A 20,505-nucleotide genomic window follows, 5' to 3' on the forward strand; every position below is an offset into this window, starting at 1 on the left:
GCATGTAAAAAATATTTTCACCTGCATCATAACTACCACATTCTCATTCTTTTGATGGATAATTTATTTCATATGTTTTTCGCATAAATTTTATGCTCAAATATTTCCACGTATTTAAGTTTAATAAATTAAAGTCAGGTGCGTAAGATTCAATATCTTGACATTGCCTTTCTTACAGAACTGCAATATCTTATGTTTATGTTTTTCTCGTTTTAACAATAGTGCTGGAAGCTTTTGCTTTTATCATGCGTGCAAATTCAATATATATTATAAACTGATTGATAATGCTTACCCTTGAATTTTTTGTTAATCTAATTGTTGTTTAGAACTCATCATGCCAGCAGTGCTTAATAACCTAAGTGTGCATATTTTTTACCAGTTGCTGCTTTATACTGATACCTTTATTGAAAATGGTGCATAAACACTGATAACACATTGTAACTAAATGTTTCATTCATACATTTATACATGTTCTTTTAGTGTATATGTGGATAATGTTTATACATATTACATGTGTATATACACATGTGTTTATTGCCAACCTCATCAAAACATGCATAGTTTGCTCATATACATATTTCCAACACAGACAATTACTGAATGTATTACTACTTTACATTGATTTTGATATGTAAACAAAACATTGTACTACTCGTTTGTACAAAACGCTTTTCATTTGCTATGTTTTTGATTTCCATGTTCTGTATGCATACAGATGTCATTTCCATATCAATTTTTCAACATTAACATGATATTCAATTTCATCATGAAACTCATATTGGAAACAATATTCACATCTTGTAGAATAAATGCCTGGATGTGTTTAAAAAAGATGACCATATTATGCATACTTACTGCATTAAAATATGCAATTACATACATTTCATATCAACTCGTGTATCTATATTTCCCTTTCAACTACTTCGAATAACAAACTTTCAAACCCTAAAATGTTAAAAATATTCTACATACATTACTTTTCTTACACTGTATATATGTTCTATGTGTATATATATTGCCTAATAAAATTGAAGCCGTCAACTGGTACGTTGTTGTGAAACATATGAATCCCACCTCTCAACTTCGCAAGTGTGTTCCTATCAATTCGTTCCTGAAATTCCTGACAACATTTACGAAATACCTTAGTTCGTAATTAACATATGGACTTTCTCTCGGGGCCACCGTTCCTCAGCGCTTTCAGCGCTTTGATTCAGCTTGTATTTATGTTCGGTGGCATTCAGCCTGGGCTGCAGCGGATTTTCCTCTTATTATCTGACGGATTCATTTATAGTGCACCAACGTCTATATTTCTTCTTTTTCAATGTACTAGTATTTGATGAAGAGATGTCTCATTTGCTGTATAGTTTTTAAGGGCACACCGATTTACGATATTTACTGCTGAGTTGATTATTTATGATGGCTGTTTGACTTAAATGATCCTTACCGCAGTAATAAATGTGATTGCAAATTCATAGATTAAGCCGAGGTAGACACATAACATTTAGTTTGCTATAATAAAACGATCATTTGTTATGTAAAATCTACAAGTGTACAGATACGAGGAATGCAGTTCTTGAAATAAGGGAGGAAATCAAAGTAAAAACAGAAGAAATTAGCTTTCTTCCACAATTATTAATTTACATTATAATTAAACATACTACTATTTTCTCAAAGATTAGAACAACGCCTGTGAGAATGATATAACACAGTGATAGGAAACAGTCAATATTAGTTTAGTATTCTAAATGTTCTTGCATCTTATTGTTTCGTTTGCATTTCAAGTACGTTCAGCCCTATGCATAAAAGCAATTCATATGGACAATATATTTTTGCGATTTAACAATAAAAAACAGATTTCCTTCATAAGGTATATTCGTACTTCTTAATTATAAAAGAGTTTCTTAAAACGTCAACTCAATAAGTTTTGTAACATCAGAAGACGGACAATGTAATTCTTTGATATTTCCAATGGTAACTATTCTGATTGAGATCTGAGTTTGATCGGAAACTGGCAATATTGAAATTTGATGATACCAGGCAATGTTTGTATCTTTAAAGATTATAGCAGCGTTTTATTGAAACTATGCATTGCTCAAAACCAATGCTTTCGATGAACTTATAAAACAAATACAATTTTTAGAAATAGGTCTATATGTTAATGTTTTACAAATCAACTAAACTACTAGATTTCAATGTCGTTATTAAAATAACAATATTTTGTGAATTTGTGAATTGCACATACTCAAGATAGACCGTATAAGTCTTTAAATTAGAAAACATACTTCTTTTGGATAACAATGAAGTAATTATTCCTTGACATGTTTTAAATACAGTGATGTACAGAAAAAAAGGTTGTTGTCAAAATAATTTTAACCTTCGAGGCATTATTTAGTACGAATGTATATATAAAAAATAATAATAATTAATTTGCTTCATACATAAATTGAGGAAGTAAAGGGATTTTTCCATTTGCTAGTGTTTTTATCTTCAAAAAATGAAAAGATCATGTACACTAACCATGCAATTGATTTTATAATTTTTCAAAATTGTAAAATGAGTTTCAACATCTCTTCCTCAACAAGATATCTGATGTTGGAATAACCTTAGACCTATTGCATTAGTAACTATAGTACTTGTTATATGGTCTCTTGTTGTTTTAAAATTATTTTTTTTTAATGGTTTTACTTAAAGTATAATGTCCCGGTCTCATAAATTATTAAAATGTTATCTTAAGTGTTGACGAGTCTTTGCTTTGCAGTAGATAGCAGACACACCATAACTTCCTCGACTAAACGACACAATAATATATAGGAAGTAAATATCCTATTACTATCTCCGCTAAGAGTACCATAGTGAGATTAGACGGATGCATGTATTTTATTGTTACAAAAAGGATTTATATGAACAATTTGTTTTTATCATCAAAAAGTTCCATATATGAGTTAAAATGTTTGAAATAACCCCAAACAAGTATATAAATGTTATATAGAGTATAGTGTGCATCCGTTAAGTTCAGGTATGGTTTTAATATTAGACATAGGCTTCATCTTTTTTGAAATTATTTCCATTTGGAGTTAAAATCTGTATGGTTCATTTAAAAGAAGAATAGTTTTTTATTTAATTTGAAAATGATTATGTGCATGCATGTGATATTACACAACTGAATCACGGTTATAATTAGTCTGTCTGCCTATCCCGAGTGACATTTACATGCATATATCCTTACCTTAGTGCAAGATATCTATATCTGCTTCTACTTCATTTACAGTTATTGAGTTATTGCACTAAGGTGATGATATATACCCAGTCTTTAGAAAAAAAATGAGAATTAAATTTTGTTATATTGATTTAATGATTCTAAAAATGTCATGACCTCTTCTGTTTAAAGAACTAGTGGTTTCATTCTAAACATTATTCAAATGAAATATAACATGACAGACTATTTATTAAACATCAGCCTACAAAGTTTTATGCTTTGTTGAAAATGAAATTAACATAAAAATAACTCAGTCGTCAGATATGGATAAAGTTCATGTTGAGATACTGGAAGCACATCATTTTCTTTTTGGCCAGCTTCTATATTGCTTCCTTTGGGGAAGATGCTGTATAAGGCAATGAATATTGAAATGTTTGCTTCAGGAAGATAACATGCACCATCAAAGTCTTCAGGGGTGGAACTAGCAATTATTGTGATAATGGAGGAAGTTCATATTCGAGCTAACGCTTCACATCGTCATCTTCAACATGTACAAGAGGTAGCTAGCTTGTCAATGACCCACAAGTCAAACTTGAGGGTTATTTCATTTAAGTATGCCTTTCATTTTAACATAAAATATATTATAATAATTATTTGGAGTATGCCATACACATTTTTGTGACATAGTTGGACTTGATAACGTTCGAGATCACTTTGCACAATACTGAGATTTCAATGTACCGGTGTAGTTCAATCCAGTTCATTAATCATTCCAATCAATATTTTATTTGCCCTTTCCATTGGCTTGAATCGATATGCAATTCTGTCACCTTAACCTCATTAAATGAGCTGTAGTGGCTATCATGTGTCCTATGCAATTCCGTTACCTCTTATGCAAATCCGTCATCTTAACATTCATTAAGCATGTAGTGGCTATCAATGCCTATGTGTCCAATGCATTGAGTCAAGGTGGCTGTGCCTGCTCTTTAACTTATCATATATAAATTGTAAGGGATTCCAGGTAGTTTGGCATATTTTTTTTATCAGCATGAACTATTGACATGTTGCATGTTATTCAGATACCCACAGCACAAAGGTCAGGTTTTATTTACTATTTATGTCCATTCTCGACTTTCCAATAGACCATAATCCTTTGCGGCATGGTGACTTCCGGTTTATTTTCGGGTTATGACGAAGTACAATAACAGCGATAAGTACGGACAAATTATCATTCCAGGTTTGTTATAATTTATTTATTTTTATAAGATTTGTCATTTTAATGAGTTTATATTACATTATTGTGATATTATTTGAATGTCATGAGCTATAAATCGCTTGACTGTTTACTTGGACAGTTAGTTCTGGTGGGTGGGGTATATGGTTCAGAAAAGACTGCAGTTACTATTCTTATTGGAGTTTTATAAACAACAAATTCTCATCTATTTTAAAACATTTGTTTTGAAAATTAACACAAATAATACATTATTCTGTTTTACTATCTGACAGTCATAATCTAATGAGGAATCTGTATGTACATTACCAAGTATAACTAATAGTCTTATGAATGAACATAAATAAATCATCATCAATATAAATTATGATATTTATACTGCTGTGTGTATTTAATTACTATGTAATAAACATTTTACTTAGAGTAATTATGTCATGCTATCACCTGTGTAGTCATTTGAATGATTTGTTATTTTCAAATATTATGATGGCCACCGGACTAGTCGCATACCCCCAGGCCTGGAATTAAATCGGGTTCCAGATTGTCTTAAAACCCATTCATAAATAAGTCTGAGAGTAACTTACTTTTTTTTATAAAAATATTCTTTTTATGTTCCATTCCTTTCTTTACAGATATGATTCAAATATGCTGATGTTACCTTCTGAGATCATTACTTTCAATGAAGAACATCACTACAGTTGGTTGGGCTGCTAGATTGGTAGCAACGTGATGGACAGCTAGTACCCGACATGCTATTGTTGGTTTGGCATCTATTGCTTATTGGGCCGCTATATTGGATGGACCATACGTGTTGGTTGAACAATTATAAATGGTTGGACTGGAAGTGTTGGTTGGACCACCAGTGTTGTTTGGACTGCTTGTTGGACAGAATTTGTGATAGACAACTAGTGTTATTTGAATCACTGTTGGGTCATATTGGTTTGATTCCCATTGCTAGTACTTGTTGGATCTCTTTTGTTGGTTGAACTGTTGTTTTTTGACTGTTATTATTGATATTCATACATGTATAATATGTTAAGTGCTTAGTATTCAACACTTATTATTATTATTGTTATCATAAGAAATATTATTATTCAAAAATCATATAAATATATAAAATTAATTATTTTTTTTATGTCCTTGTACTTTAGTTATGTTTTACATTTACAATGTGCATCATAATGTTTTATTATATGAACAACTCTTTTTATAGATATTTTAATAAACATTAATTATGTACAACCATTTTTTGTTTCTTTTGCTACAATTTGTATGATAGTGTCAGACATTTTCTACAGAAATGATAAATTTGTCATAAAAAAGCACAGCAAAAAAATCAGAGCTTATGGTAACTTCTTTAAATGCTGATTCTCATCAAAATGAATAAGTTGAATTGCATCATTGAATGTATGATTCTTCATTAAATTTGATGAGATCTCTTGCCAATTGACCTTTAGGGACATGCACCTTTAAAACTGCAATCTTACAGATTAACTGATTTTGATATAATTGACTTCAATTCAGTCAGTCATATAAGATGATTCACAAAATAACAGATCTCAGTTGTTTGAAACACTGTCAAAAGACTTCTTAAAGCGTTAGAAACGCTTTTTAACCATAAATATATCCATTTCCAAACAAAGATACGTACAAATGTTATCTGATCTTTTATCACTGGTTTTCAGACATTTTTTTGTCAAAACGGTCAAGATAATTCTGTAAAAATGTTTTTTGATCTTCCATCAGCAATCTTATATCACTGGTTTTCAGACATTTTTTTGTCAAAATGGTCAGTCTGAGAATGCAGCTTTAAACTTGAGCACTGTATTTACAATGATGAACAATTTTAGTTATGAAAATTAAAATACATAGGAGCAGATGTATTGAATCATTCAAGTCTTGAAATATTATGTATGATCTTGCTGGACATGAGCCTATTGTTTCTGGAAATTTGCATGTGTACCAAGTTTCATTTAAATCTCAAGGCTGTTTGAATTTGAGCCAAGAAAATATTCGGCCTACAGTACTGCGCTAACGACACCTAGGCTTATTGACTATAACAATACTAAAGTAACATGATAGGAAAAAGCTCGAACCAAGGGTTGCCAGAAAAAGCACGGTGCTCCTACAAACTAAGTTAACCGGGTGGCTAGTTATTGCCCACAAACGTTAACTCGATTTTATGTCTTTTTAATATTAACCATGGGAGTTTACACAGTCATAGGAATAAAAAGATCATAGACAATCATATTAATAACAACGGTATTTTTTACAATTTAATAATAACATTAAACATGATATAATTCAATAACAATAAATTGTCCTTGGTATGCAATAATCCCTTTAAAGGTTCATTTGCCAAGGGTTAAAAAAACACATCTTGCTTCTTTTTGAAAAATCTCTTGTTCGACTGTTATCGGCTATAAAGTGTTGTTTCACATCCTGTGTCATAATTTTAAGTTCTAAATGTCTACTTTTTGTACCAAACATTTAAATTTATGTCACTTGTGTGCATTTCTTTAGTCCTTGCAGTCAAGGAAAGTTTTCATTCATATTGACTCACTTCATTTATTTTATCTCGGTTCTTGAACCGATTACGTCTCTTGTGTTTTGCACAAATTTTTCTTGTAAAACCACTGATATAGCAGGTGCTATCAGATCAATGGTATCAACTGCCTACTCCTGTTGAGCATCAACTTGGCGGAATCAAACATCCAGAATGGACATCTCTGAAATAAAATAAATAGTTTTATCATCATCCAACTTAGCCAGAAAAAAATAAAAATATAAAAGACTCTTAACTGTTAAAGCTGCACTCTCACAGATATACCGTTTTGACAACTTTTTTTTATTTGTTGTCTTGGAAAGAGGCAATTTCCGCGTAAATATCTGCAAACCAGTGATATAAGCCTGCTGACAAAAAAAATCAGATCACCGATTTTCATATCTCCATTTAAAAATTATTATTTTATGGCTAATTTTAAAAGCGTTACTAACGGTTTAAGAAAAATGCATTAAAAATTATTTTATATACTTAAAAATGAAAATCTGCGATCCAATGTTTTGTCAGCAGTCTTATATCACTGGTTTTCTTGCACGTTTGCATAAATTGGCAGTCGAAGACAAAAAAAACAGTTGTCAAAATGTTTAATCTGTGAGAGTGCAGCTTTAATATCAGTCAGATATTTAAATAGTTACAATTTACTAGTACAATATTAATAAGCTGTTATTTTAAGACCTGCATATTTGTTTACATACAGCACAGCAGTCAGTATTTAAATGCCCTTCTTAATCACATTTAAGCTTCATATACTTGACTGTTTTGAAGTTGCAGATTTTAACAATTTCACACTAATTGCAACATATCATTCATTTAATTTAATAACAAACTCAACAAACCACAATTGAATGCATACTTTATAACAACCAATATGTATTTGAAGTCTTTGAGAACTACTATGAAAGTCTTTACCATTATATTTGTTATTTTACCCCACCCACTTAAATGTGTATTGAAGTTGGGTATAAACGTCAAAAACTTCATTGACATTTACAAAAAACGGTAGATATTTATAGAAGAATGTATAACCTGATGTTCCTAACATGTTTTACTCACCTATCGATCTATTTTGCCAAGTATGCTCTTCCTTTCACTCGTATCGATAACTAGGAAATTGAATGCGGAAATAAACCGGAAGTCACCTTTGTCGCAAAGCATTATGGGCTTCTGGAATAAGGCGAATGCAATGCTTTATATATTGCATTGCATGTTATATATAAGCATAGTTAACGAATTCATGTCCTGTCTTTTAATGTGTCAAGTACCAGTATCAAGGGATTCTTAAAAATCGACCCATAACGGCTACTTATCATGAGCAATGCCCACATCCCTTACCAAAGGTCAAGGTAACACTCACATGTTCATCACAACAGAATCAATTCCGCAAATCTGTCCTTTCACTTAATCAAATGCTTTTTCTATCATACTTTAAGTACATGTTTTTTTTCAAAACTGAATCGGTTCCCACCATTTCACCTTCATATGACATCTCTTGTTCATCTAGAACTGTTTGTGTGTGCATGTAACATAGACAACTACTTAGAAATTTCAGCACACATAAAATAAAACTAGAAGTTTTTATTAGGTATCCAACATTTTTGATGTTATTACTTCTTAATTCTATCATGCAATAGTATGCAATGCATATTAATGACTTTAAAATCCATGTATGTGGTGCATGTACTTCCAGAAAACTGAAGCCTCCAGGAGGTCAACACCACTATTTGCGGTATTGATGTACTCAGCTTTGATGTACGTAGCTGTGACATAACATGCCTTTAAGCTACTAGCCGGAAGAACATTCAGAAGTTCTTAATGGACCATTGTCCTTTTGCCATGGCAAACATGAGGGGTGGAGCACACAAACTGTCAGTTCAGTTGAATATGAGATGTTCCACAAATTTACCTTAAACTTCTCGGAAACTGTTCATTACAACAGCCAATTTCGATGTATATTTTACTGAATAATGACAAACAATCCAAGTATTCTTTAACGAAGCTTAGCTTTTACTCATTCGTAGACCACAATTTAACATGCTTGCAATTACACTGTGCCAAATATCATAATACAGTAATGCTGCAATGACCCATTACAATAAAATGTTCTGTTTTCACTGATTTAAGTTTTCATTTTTGTCATTTTTACCTACCAGAACTAACTCTTACACATTTCCATACTATTACTAAAACTCATGCATACAATTAAACAGCCATTCCATTATAATTAGGGTTACTGCTCTCAGTTACCTGTTTTATCGCTGCATCATTCACTGCACGTCAACTGTCAGTTGTGTATGACCTACGCATAATATACCGAAAGAAATTATGACGTAACTTCCTTTTCCTTTTTGAAATTCTCTCAAACGGTAACGCAATTTATTCCTCCTCCAGAAATCGATTCTGTTTAGCCATTTCTGCAATCAATTTTCTCTTTTGTACTTCTGTATTGGTAAATGAAAACGTTAAACAAAATATTATCAGTATATTTCAAGCAATAATCGCTAGTTATTATTATTTAAGCATTTAATCCCTTGAATATATGCACACTACGCCTCGTTGGGATATCGAACTTCATAAAGAGTAATAGGTTTAATGTAAAAGGTTAATGAAGTGAGGGTCATAGATAAATAGAATACAATTACAAATTACACTAAATCATTTGTCAAATTCCTGCTGATTATTCTTTATTCTCACAGAGAAACATACAAGAACAAAGATGCCGGCCATGCCACGCTATGGAAAAAGACCCCGAGACCCGACTATTGCAGCCGCACCCAAGGCCACGAGGTCGAGTCGTTTGGCGGCCAAATCACGAGGAAAGGCGTCCCGAGACACCAATCGCAAGGGCAACGCCGACAACTCCCACGCCATTGCTTATCAGCTACGGTCAGCACGGAGGTTTGGTTGTAAGGCCCTAATTGAGGGTCCTACGCCGGGATAAGGATTTCCCGATGAAGTGGCTTAGGGCGTCACAATAAAAGGTAACGAGTTGCTAGATTTTCAGCCACTACGAGCAATTTCTGAGAAACAGTGGCGTAGCTACATATAGGCCTTGTCGGCCTGGGCCTACAACTTTTTTGGATAATGACAAAATTAAATAACCCGAAAAAGCAATAAAAACAAATAGCTACTCAAACACATATAGTAACTCAAAAGTTTGTTTAATTATGACAAATGCAAGTTCGGTGCTTATTTAAACTATGTGCAAGGTGATTTTATTTTAATCTTTGCATATCTAACAAAGTGTGGGTAATATGCATATACAATGGATGCACTTGTGCTTTTGTTTTTTTTCCTGAAGTGCTTCTTAATTTCACCATTTTGCTTCTTATTTATAAAGAAACGTTGGGGTAGAGAGGGGGACTTATCCCCAAACTCACATAGATCCATCAGGCATACAAGTTTTTAAGGCCTAGCTACGCCCCTGTTTGGTAACACTTTCTTCCAGGGAGTCCTTACCCTAAAACCCGTGTCTCCAGTTAATATTTCTTCAATTTTGCCGAATTCTCGAGCATTTTTTAATGAATTATTTTATAAGCACAAAAAAGCACACAATATTTATTAAGATCATGAATACCATAAGAACAGCTGCTAAGCGCTCCAGAACAGGATTGTTAAACTATGACAATCAGTTTAAATGCTGAATAGCCTTGGATTCATTGGAATCCTGGTCAGAAATTTATTTTGACTGTGGTTGCTATTTGTCACGTGCGTGCCTAGAATCTTAAAAGTCTGCCCGGTTACACAGTTGCTATTTGTCACGTGCGTGCCAAAAAACTTAGTCTGCCGGGTTACATCCCAAAGTACTCGCGATCATAACTGAAAAAGAAATTTCTATGTTACGCATGGATGCCCTTTTAATATACCCCTAATGTCAAATTTTAGAACTTCCCCTATCGGAGTGGTTCCAAAATCAACCGGTGGTTTTCGTTTAATCACACATCGCTCTTACCCACCTGGGCTAAACGTCAACGCCGATATTGGTCGTCGTTATGTATCATATGGTGAAATATTCTACTTTCGATGAATTCGCAGATATGTTATTGGATTAAGGGCTCGAGGCCTTAATGGTGAAAAGGGATATAAATCCGCATTCGTGTTACTACCTATACACCCGTCGGAGCTTCATCTTCTTTGCACGAAATTTGGTGGCAGTATAATATTTTGACATATGTTTGAGTTATGGTTGCAGCTTCGCCCCCGCTCTTTTTGAAAAGTTTGCAACATTCCTTCATTGGTCCGTATCGGAGGCATGCAACTTACAATCTCTGATTCATTATTTAGACGATTTCATATTCGCGGGACCCTGGGATTCAGATATTTGTAGTATTTTGGTCGATGGGTTCACGTGTATACTTTTAATCGTCTTCGTTCCTTTCTCGGAGGAACAATCCGCCGGTCCGACAACTTGTTTAACCGTTTTTGGTCTCGAAATCGACACGGTAACCATGCCAATTCGTGAACCTGCTATAAAACATCTAAGACAAGGTCAATCTAAGGGCATAAGTTACATCATAAATCGCAGCAAAATCAGATCGAGGGAATTATAATAACTGGCCGGTAAATTTAGCTTTGCTTGTCAAGCTATAAGGGGGGACGCGCATTTAACAGACGATTGTATGATGCAATGATAAGTATTCACAAACCTTATTTCTTCGTCCGTAAAACACAATCTTTAAAAAATTTGATGATGTGGTTATTATTTTAAACTCATTTAAGGCATTGTTCACAAGCCTAAAATCTGTGTGGATTTCAAATGATATCTTTGAATGTCGAAATGACAGCGCCTGGGCCAACGGTCTAAGCGCGGCTTGTTAAAAGCAGGGGCGTTGGCTTTCTTTCAATGGTCAGCGCACTGCAGGGTCAAATTGTTTTTTGTTTTATTAAAAGGCTATACCATTTTTAGAGCTAGTTCCAGTTTTGACAGCCTTATGCATTTCGGCCCCTCGTCTCCCGGCTAAAAGTTGATCTTGTGGTCTGACAATATGGGCCTAGTGAAAATACTTAACAGTCATCAAATTCAAAGCGCGTGGTGTACCTTCTCCGCCCCTTAATTCTGCGCATCATGTTCCATGACATTGTTTTTAGAGCGCGTTACATACCAACCAAAGAAAATGTAATTTGATAACACGAAAGGCCCAATTCCGGAAGTTTTACTTGCGGAATTCCTCTCCCTCATTTACTCGCCGAAGCTGAAAGACTCTTAAAACTCGGCTAAAGCCCAAAACACTTATAAACAGGGTCTGGCCTAGTTTTCCGAGTTTGGAACATAGTACTCTTCATCTCATTTATGTAACTTTAGTCAGGCGCTCCGGCCACTGCACGATTATATGTTACAGCACTCGATTATAAGGGCAAAAGGATGGGGGCACTAGATCCGTCAACTCAGTTTATAGTGATAAAACTCCTTAAAGGCTACCACCGTCAACGAGCGGGAAAAGACACACGCCTGCCCATCACATCACCTATTTTAAGAATTGCACGTTTGAAGTTATCCATTGTTTGATACGAATCTAGCCTTTTTCTACAGCCTTTATCATTATATTTGTTGGATTCTTCTGGATAAGGGATCGTCAACATTATATTATTTTTATAAATGACATTGCGTTTGAGAAGGTACACTTATCATTACATTACATCATTCAAAAACACACCAGCTTGGTGCTCCGGAAACAATAAGCATAAAAAGACATGGTTTGTCCCGTAAGCTCTCTCTTACAGTATCTGCGAGTGCGCCCAAAGTTCCGGGACCTTTATTCTGCCAGTTCGATGACTACCCTGTCACAAGGTTTCAGTTCAAATCGGTGCTCAAAAAGGCATCGGGAGTGGCAGGTCTTGACTACGCGGTTCAGTTCTCATATGTTTAGGATTCGTGCGGCCACCACATCATCTATTAAGGGTATATCTGCTGAGCGGATACAGAGGGCTGGTCGTTGGCGCTCACATGATAAATTCGCCCCAATCTGGTTAATGTACCTGATCTGTTATCAATTTATCTCAATGAACTATCAGGATTTGGCCATAGCTGACTAAGGTTTGACCCATTTTAACATAGTCCGCATAAACGATTATTTTTTTTTGTGTATTGCAAATCGTCAAATGATTAGCCATAGCATTATTTTAATGGGTTCCCCTATTTCTCTTTATTTCAGTCTGGTGTATCGGTCTATCGATCATATTAACACTTATACCAAGGTAAAGTTTGCGGGCAGGCAGGTCTAATCTCGGCCCCAAAAACGTTGAAAATGTCTGGCAGGCATACGGGGGATGTCCAATATGTCCGTCATCTCAAATATGTTTGGGTTTTTTTGCTAAACAAACGGGTTCGCCCTTCTAGTACATTGTGGGGCTAATGATATAGGTCGGGAGCAAACTTTCGATATTATGTCGGAGGTGATAATATGTTGGAATTCAAGAAACAGCAGCTGCCCAGAAGTAAATTCATTTGGTCTCAAATGCTACCGCGTAAAGTTTGGCGATTTTCGTCCGACGTGAAAGCCATGTAATCCGTCAGCATAATGGTGAATAGCTATGCTGCAAATATTATTGGAATCTGATGGTTAGTATTTAACATATTTTGTCTGACCATTCTAGTATCAGACTTGCTTTAAATGACATTTCAGCAGACTTGTACGAAGTCATACATCTTGGCTCGGCTGTTTGCTTTTGAACGTGTGAAGTACTTAAAACCTGACAAATGCATTTATGGCTACACTAAACTAAAACTTTCTTTCCAAATGCACGACGTTTTGGCATATCGACCGCCCAAAAGGTATTTTGGGTTGTGTTCCTGGATCCCTTACGCTCCTAGATAAACCTTTTCGGCGGTGGATCCCTACGGGCTCCATATGGCGGCTTCGATGTGCCAAAACATTTTACATAATTAGGGAACCGCCTTACGCAGTTCGGTACCGCTGATTACCAGGGTCAGCTGCGGACGGTGATTCTAAGTTTCAATACGTTTATGACTTTGTGATCGGTTGTGTACTTTGTGAACATTCGTGACTTTGTGAATATTTGTGACTTTGGGAACATTTGTGACTTTGTAAACATTTGTGACTTTGTGAACATTCGTGACTTTGTGAACATTTGTGACTTTGTGAACATTTGTGAAAGGGATGACATATATGGTCAAGTTACGACCCCGTCTCACGCTGTCCTTAAAAAGCCGTGCATTCTTCTGCCAAACATAAAGATTAATAATATTCATAAATAGATATTATCAATTATCATGTGTAGCCTTTTGTTAATTAACAGTTAAGATAATGTGATGTGTAAGTTTGTATAATAAATACATACTGTGGTATAACGTGAACAGTTTTGATTCCTAGTGTTCATAGTTTAGCGTCTAGAAACATAATTTGAAGACGTCGGTTAAACCATATAAACTGTACTTTGAACAGTTTATACAAGATGTCCGTCAATTATTTGAATGTGCATGGTGTCTGTCGATAACAATACAATATCTAAACAGTTCATTTCCATTTCATGTCAAACTGAAATAAAGATATAATTTAGCAAAACAATTATGTGTTCCAATATAATTTGTCAAACAAAATTATTACTAGTGTCTTCCTTGCAACTGAAAATAAAACCATAAAATTTACTGCCATCAACTCTAAACATTTAAATTACATTAAAACATTCCAGCCTTAGATATGCATTTAGCATTTCATTCAATATTTGTTGACATATCAAATGTATTCAGCTTTAAATCAATTGGTTACATTATTTCTTGTCTGTCTTCTTCAGTCCATGAACTATTAAATTAAATAATTGTGTTCAAAAAAGTACTTCTTACACTGAATGTCAGCCAAAAAGTCTGCCTAGCAGTTCACCGTAGCCTTCAGTAAGTCACTAGTTTCGCACATGATCAGTTTGTGTATTTCACACTGAAATTAATCAACAAAAACAATATTTGTATTGATCTATGAAACTTTGTTGATTTGGCATGTACAAAATATTTTCACCTGCATCATAACTACCACATTCTCATTCTTTAGATGGATAATTTATTCCATATGTTTTACACATACAGTTTATGCTCAAATATTTCCACGTATCTAAGTTTAATAAGTCAGGTGTGTTCTTACAGAACTGCAATATCTTATTTTATGTTCATGTTTTCCTCGTTTTAACAATAGTGCTGGCAGCTTTTGCTTTTATCATGTGTGCAATTTCAATATATATTATAGACTGATTGATTATGCTTACACTTATTTTTTTTGTTAATCTAATTGCTGTTTAGAACTCATCATGCCAGCATTGCTAAATTACTTATGTGTGCATATTTTTTACCAGTTACTGCTTTATACTGATACTTTTATTGAAAATGGTGCATAAACACTGATAACACATTGTAACTAAATGTTTCATTCATACATTTATACATGTTCTTTCAGTGTATATGTGGATAATGTTAATACATATTACATGAGTATATACACGTGTGTTTATTGCCAACCTCATCAAAACATGCATGGCTTGCCCACATACATATTTCCAACACAGACAATTACTGAATGTATTACTACTTTAAAATGATTTTGATATGTAAACAAAACATTGTACTACTCGTTTGTACAAAACGCTTTTCATTTGCTATGTTATTCATTTCCATGTTCTGTCTGCATACAGATGTCATTTTCGTATCAATTTTTCAACATTAACATGATATTCATTTTCATCGTGAAACTTTTCCCTTGGAAACAATATTTACATGTTATAGAATAAATGCATGGATGTGTTTAAAAAAAGATTAACATATCATGCATACTTACTTCATTAAAATATGCAATGATATACATTTCATATCAACTCGTGCATCTATATTTCCCTTTCAACTACTTCGAAATAACAAACTTCTAAACCCTTAAATGTTCAAAATATTCTACATACATTACTTTTATGTTACACTATATATATGTTCTATGTGTATATATCTTGCCTAATAAAATTGAAGCCGTCAACTCGTTGTTGTGAAACATATGAATTCCACCTCTCAACTTCTCAAGTGTGTTCCTATAAATTCGTTCCTGAAATTCCTGACAACATTTTAGATATTGCTTAGTTCGTAATTGATATATGGACTTTCTCTCGGGGCCACCGTTTCTCAGCGCTTTCAGCGCTTTGATTCAGCTAGTATTTATGTTCAGTGGCATTCAGCCTGGGCAGCAGCGGATTTTCCTCGGACGGGTTCATTTATAGTGCACCAACGTCTATATTTCTTCTTTTCCAATGTACTAGTATTTGATGAAGAGATGTCTCATTTGCTGTATAGTTTTTTAGGGACCACCGATTTACGATATTTACTGCTGAGTTGATTATTTATGATGGCTGTTTGACTAAAATGATCCTTACCGCAGTAATAAATGTGATTGCAGATTCATAGATTAAGCCGAGGTAGACACATAACGTTTAGTTTGCTATAATAAAACGATCATTTGTTATGTAAAATCTACAAGTGTACAGATACGAGGAATGCAGTTCTTGAAATAAGGGAGGACATAAAAGTAAAAACAGAAGAAATTAGCTTTCTTCCACAATTATTAATTTACATTATAAACTACTTTTTGCTCAAAGATTAGAACAACACCCGTGAGAATGATATAACACAGTGATAGGGAACAGTCAAAATTAGTTTTGTATTCTAAATGTCATTGCATCTCATTGTTTCGTTTGCATTTCAAGTACGTTCGGCTCTATGCATAAAATCAATTCATATGGACAATATACTTTTGCGATTTAACAATAAAAACAGATTTCCCTCATCAGTATATTCGTATATCATAATTATAAAAGAGTTTCTAAAAACGTCAACTCACTAAGTTTTGTAACACAAGAAGACGGACAATGTAATCCTTGATATTTCCAATGGTAATTATTCTGATTGAGGTCTGAGTTTGATCGGAAACTGGCAATATTGAGGTTTTGTCAATTTAAAGAGGATACTAGGCAATGTTTGTATCTCTTAAGATGATAGCAGCGTTTTATTGAAACTATGCATTGTTCAAAACCAATGCTTTCGATGAACTTATAAAACCAATACAATTTTTAGAAATAGGTCTATATGTTAACGTTTTACAAATCAACGAAACTAGTAAAATTCAATGTCGTTATTAAAATAACAATATTTTGTGAATTTGTGAATTGCACATACTCAAGATAGACCGTATATGTCTTTAAAACAGAATACATACTTTTGGATAACAATAAGGTAATTATTCCTTGACATGTTTTAAATACAGTGATGTACAGAAAAAAAGGTTTTTGTCAGAATAATTTTAATTTTCGAGGCATTATTTAGTACGGCTGTATAAAAATGTTTTTTTTAAATAATTAATTTGCTTCATACATACATTGAGGAAGTAAAGGGATTTTTCCATTTGCTGGTGTTTTTTTCTTTAACAAATGAAAAGATCATGTACACTCACCATGCAATTGATTTTATAAGTTTTCAAAATTGTAATATGAGTTTCAACATCTCTTCTTTAAGAAGATATCTGATGTTGGAATAACCTTAAACCTATTGCATTAGGAACTATAGTACTTGTTCTATGGTCTCCTGTTGTTTTAAAAAAATAAAATGGTTTTACTGGAAGTATAATGTCCCCGGTCTCATAAATTATTAAAGTGTTATCTTAAGTGTTGACAGGTCTTTGCTTTGCAGTAGATAGCAGACACACCATAACTTCCTGAACTAAACGACATAAATACATAAAAGAAGTAAATATCCTATTACTATCTCCGCTAAGAGTACCATAGTGCGATTAAACGGATGCATGTATTTTATTGTTACAACATGAACAATTTGCTTTGTTTGTATTATCAAAACGTTCCATATATGAGTTAAAATGTTTGAAATAACCCCAAACAAGTATATAAATGTTATACATTGATGAGTCATGAATTCATACTGCACTTAATGATAACCTAATTATGCATATCCACAGTATTGTGTAAGGTCTATTTTAAACAGCTAATTTACTTCATCTATTATGTTTTAACCGAAATTTCAATGGAGCGAGTATTCAAAAGTACGTTGGGTTAATTGATTTTGAACATCTTTATCAATGACGCTGAATAAGGCAAATTGTTCACCAACAATCCTCGTATTTCATTTCCATTGCATCAAGTTTAAATTATTGATGTGTACTATAAATGGTCAATTTAAAAACCGTTTTTCTTAACAGCTCTTGGTGAGAAACAGACAGATTAACAGGTTCCAGGACCAAGTCATTATCTGCCAACCTTTACTAGTAGCAAACAATTGTCACAGGTTTTAAAACGCATGCAATCTCTGATTTTACTTTCAGCTTGAACTTTTGTCATTTGTAATATGAAATAAGGCACTGCCTTAGACGGGCTCTAGGTATGTTATCAACTGCAGAAACTGCTAATGCAGTACATTTTTTCTTAGGTAAACAAGTGTCAAAGGCAAAATTCATTTTATATGACATACTATGACTTTGACTACACCAATAATATTATTAAGGTGCATAACAAGCAAGGTTAAGGCAATGCAAAGCAAATTTAATATTTTAATGCTTGAAAAAACTCATAATAACAAACACAAGTATATTAATTTACCTAATACTGAATATCATACAAGCATTTACAGTACAAATAAATGATTCCTACTTTAAACATAAGAAGGTAAACGAAACAGATTGAGTTTACTTAACACTAATTATAACAGTTATCTGACAATTAACCTGTACTAAACTATTTTAATATGTAAAACAGCATTGTGTATATTTTGGATTTTTAAGGTTCTGCAAATCACCTGGAAAAATGGTTTGACCACCTCAGCAGTTTGAAAGGAATATAAATTCCCTGTAGTTGATGTTGTTAGCACCATTCCATCATTGAATATAACGATGAATGCAGAAAGTATGAAAATATTTAATTATTTAAAGTATGAGTCTTTAAACTGAATTATACATCTATAACAGTGAAAAAAACAATAGGGCCCTGAAGGTCCTGTATCGCTCATCTAATCCAATACAGATCATCAAGAATAACAATCTGATCAAGTTCCATGCACATATGGTCATAAATGTGGCCTCTAGAGTGTTAACATGCTTTTCCTATTACTTGACCTGGTGACCTAGTTTTTGACTGCACATGACCAAGATCGAACTTGGCCTAGAGCTAATCAATATAAACATTCTGACCAACTTTCAGGAAAATACAGTCGTAAATGAGACCTCAGGCCTCAATTTCTCGAAACTTCTTAAGTCCCTTATAACAGGATTAAGCAAAACTCTCTATTTTTGGTTTTCAATAAATTGGATAATATTTACTTCTTTAAGAGTTTTTATACTTTAGATAGGAATTATCTATATGTTAGTTCAATTAAACCATTTTTCATTTATCAAAATTCCATTCAAGTATGTATTTTGAGTAATTCAAATACTAAAAGCTACTTAAGCCTGTTAAGCTTAAGAAGTTTCGAGAAATTGGGGCTTGGTTTATTGACAAGCTTTTCCTTCAATTTGACCAGGTGACCGAGTTTTTTACCACGCTTGACCCAGATTCAAACTTGACCTAGAGATTATCAATATTAACATTCTGACCATGTTTCCTGAAGATACAATCATAAATGTGACTTCTATAGTGTTAACAAACTTTTCCTTTAATTTGACCGGGTGACCTAGTTTTTAACCCCAGCTGACCCAGTTTTTAACCCCAGCTTACCCAATATCAAACTTGTCCAAGATTTTATTGAGAGTAACATTCTGACCCAGTTTCATTAAGATATTGCCCAAACTGTGACGTCTAGAGTGTTAACAGTCAAATTGTTGATGACGGACGACAACGGACGACTACCACGGATGACGGATACAGGGCGATCACAATAGCTCACCTTGAGCACTTTGTGCTCATGTGAGCTAAAAACAAGCACATAGATTATTCAACAAAACATTAGTTCTTGTTATTGATACATATATATTTATGTTGTAAACTTGTAATATATGCACAATAAAGCAATTTAACTGTTCACAACATTATCAGAACAAAAATGTACTATAATTATGCTTACATTAGCTCATTCATAAGCTCATTCAGTTTAAAACTACAAAAAGTATATACTTTGCCAATACACTTAATTGTTCAGAACATATTAGGCTTTGTTTTAATTTTAACAATGTCACTGTATTTTAGACTTAGTAAATTGCCCCCCCCCCCAGCAAGAGTTTAGCAACCTACTGACAAGATGACTGTAATAAACTATGATGTATTGATCTATTGATAGGGGAATACTCTCCAAGAAAATTGACACATTTCTCTGCATTTGATACATATGCAATTCTTGTCTCTTATTTCAATTGTTCATGATGATTACAGTACTGAAATCATTGATCCAAGATACATAATGCACTCTGGTATAGGGTACTGAAGTGATCGTCCCATATGCCAACTCTGGTATCCTGGATGAAATGTAACTGGTGAATACAGTACTGAAGTGATGAAATCCTGATGCCACTCTGGTATCCTGGATAAAACGTTACTGGT

At 33.6% G+C, this 20,505-nt stretch overlaps 1 long non-coding RNA gene across 2 annotated transcripts; it reads right to left on the minus strand.

Annotated features, from left to right (window-relative positions):
• Positions 1 to 6,675: 6,675 nt before the first annotated feature.
• On the minus strand, positions 6,676 to 8,154 carry LOC128227234 (uncharacterized). 2 transcript variants are annotated; one of them, XR_008259784.1, is made up of 2 exons: positions 8,044 to 8,154; positions 6,676 to 7,156 (listed from the first exon to the last, which is right to left on the minus strand). It is a non-coding gene; the product is annotated as an uncharacterized LOC128227234 (long non-coding RNA). The 2 variants fall into 2 exon arrangements; XR_008259785.1 differs by lacking the exon at positions 8,044 to 8,154 and adding an exon at positions 7,844 to 8,037.
• Positions 8,155 to 20,505: the final 12,351 nt, after the last annotated feature.

The sequence above is a fragment of the Mya arenaria genome, chromosome 3 (assembly GCF_026914265.1).
Source record: "Mya arenaria isolate MELC-2E11 chromosome 3, ASM2691426v1".
Lineage (NCBI taxonomy): Eukaryota > Metazoa > Mollusca > Bivalvia > Myida > Myidae > Mya > Mya arenaria.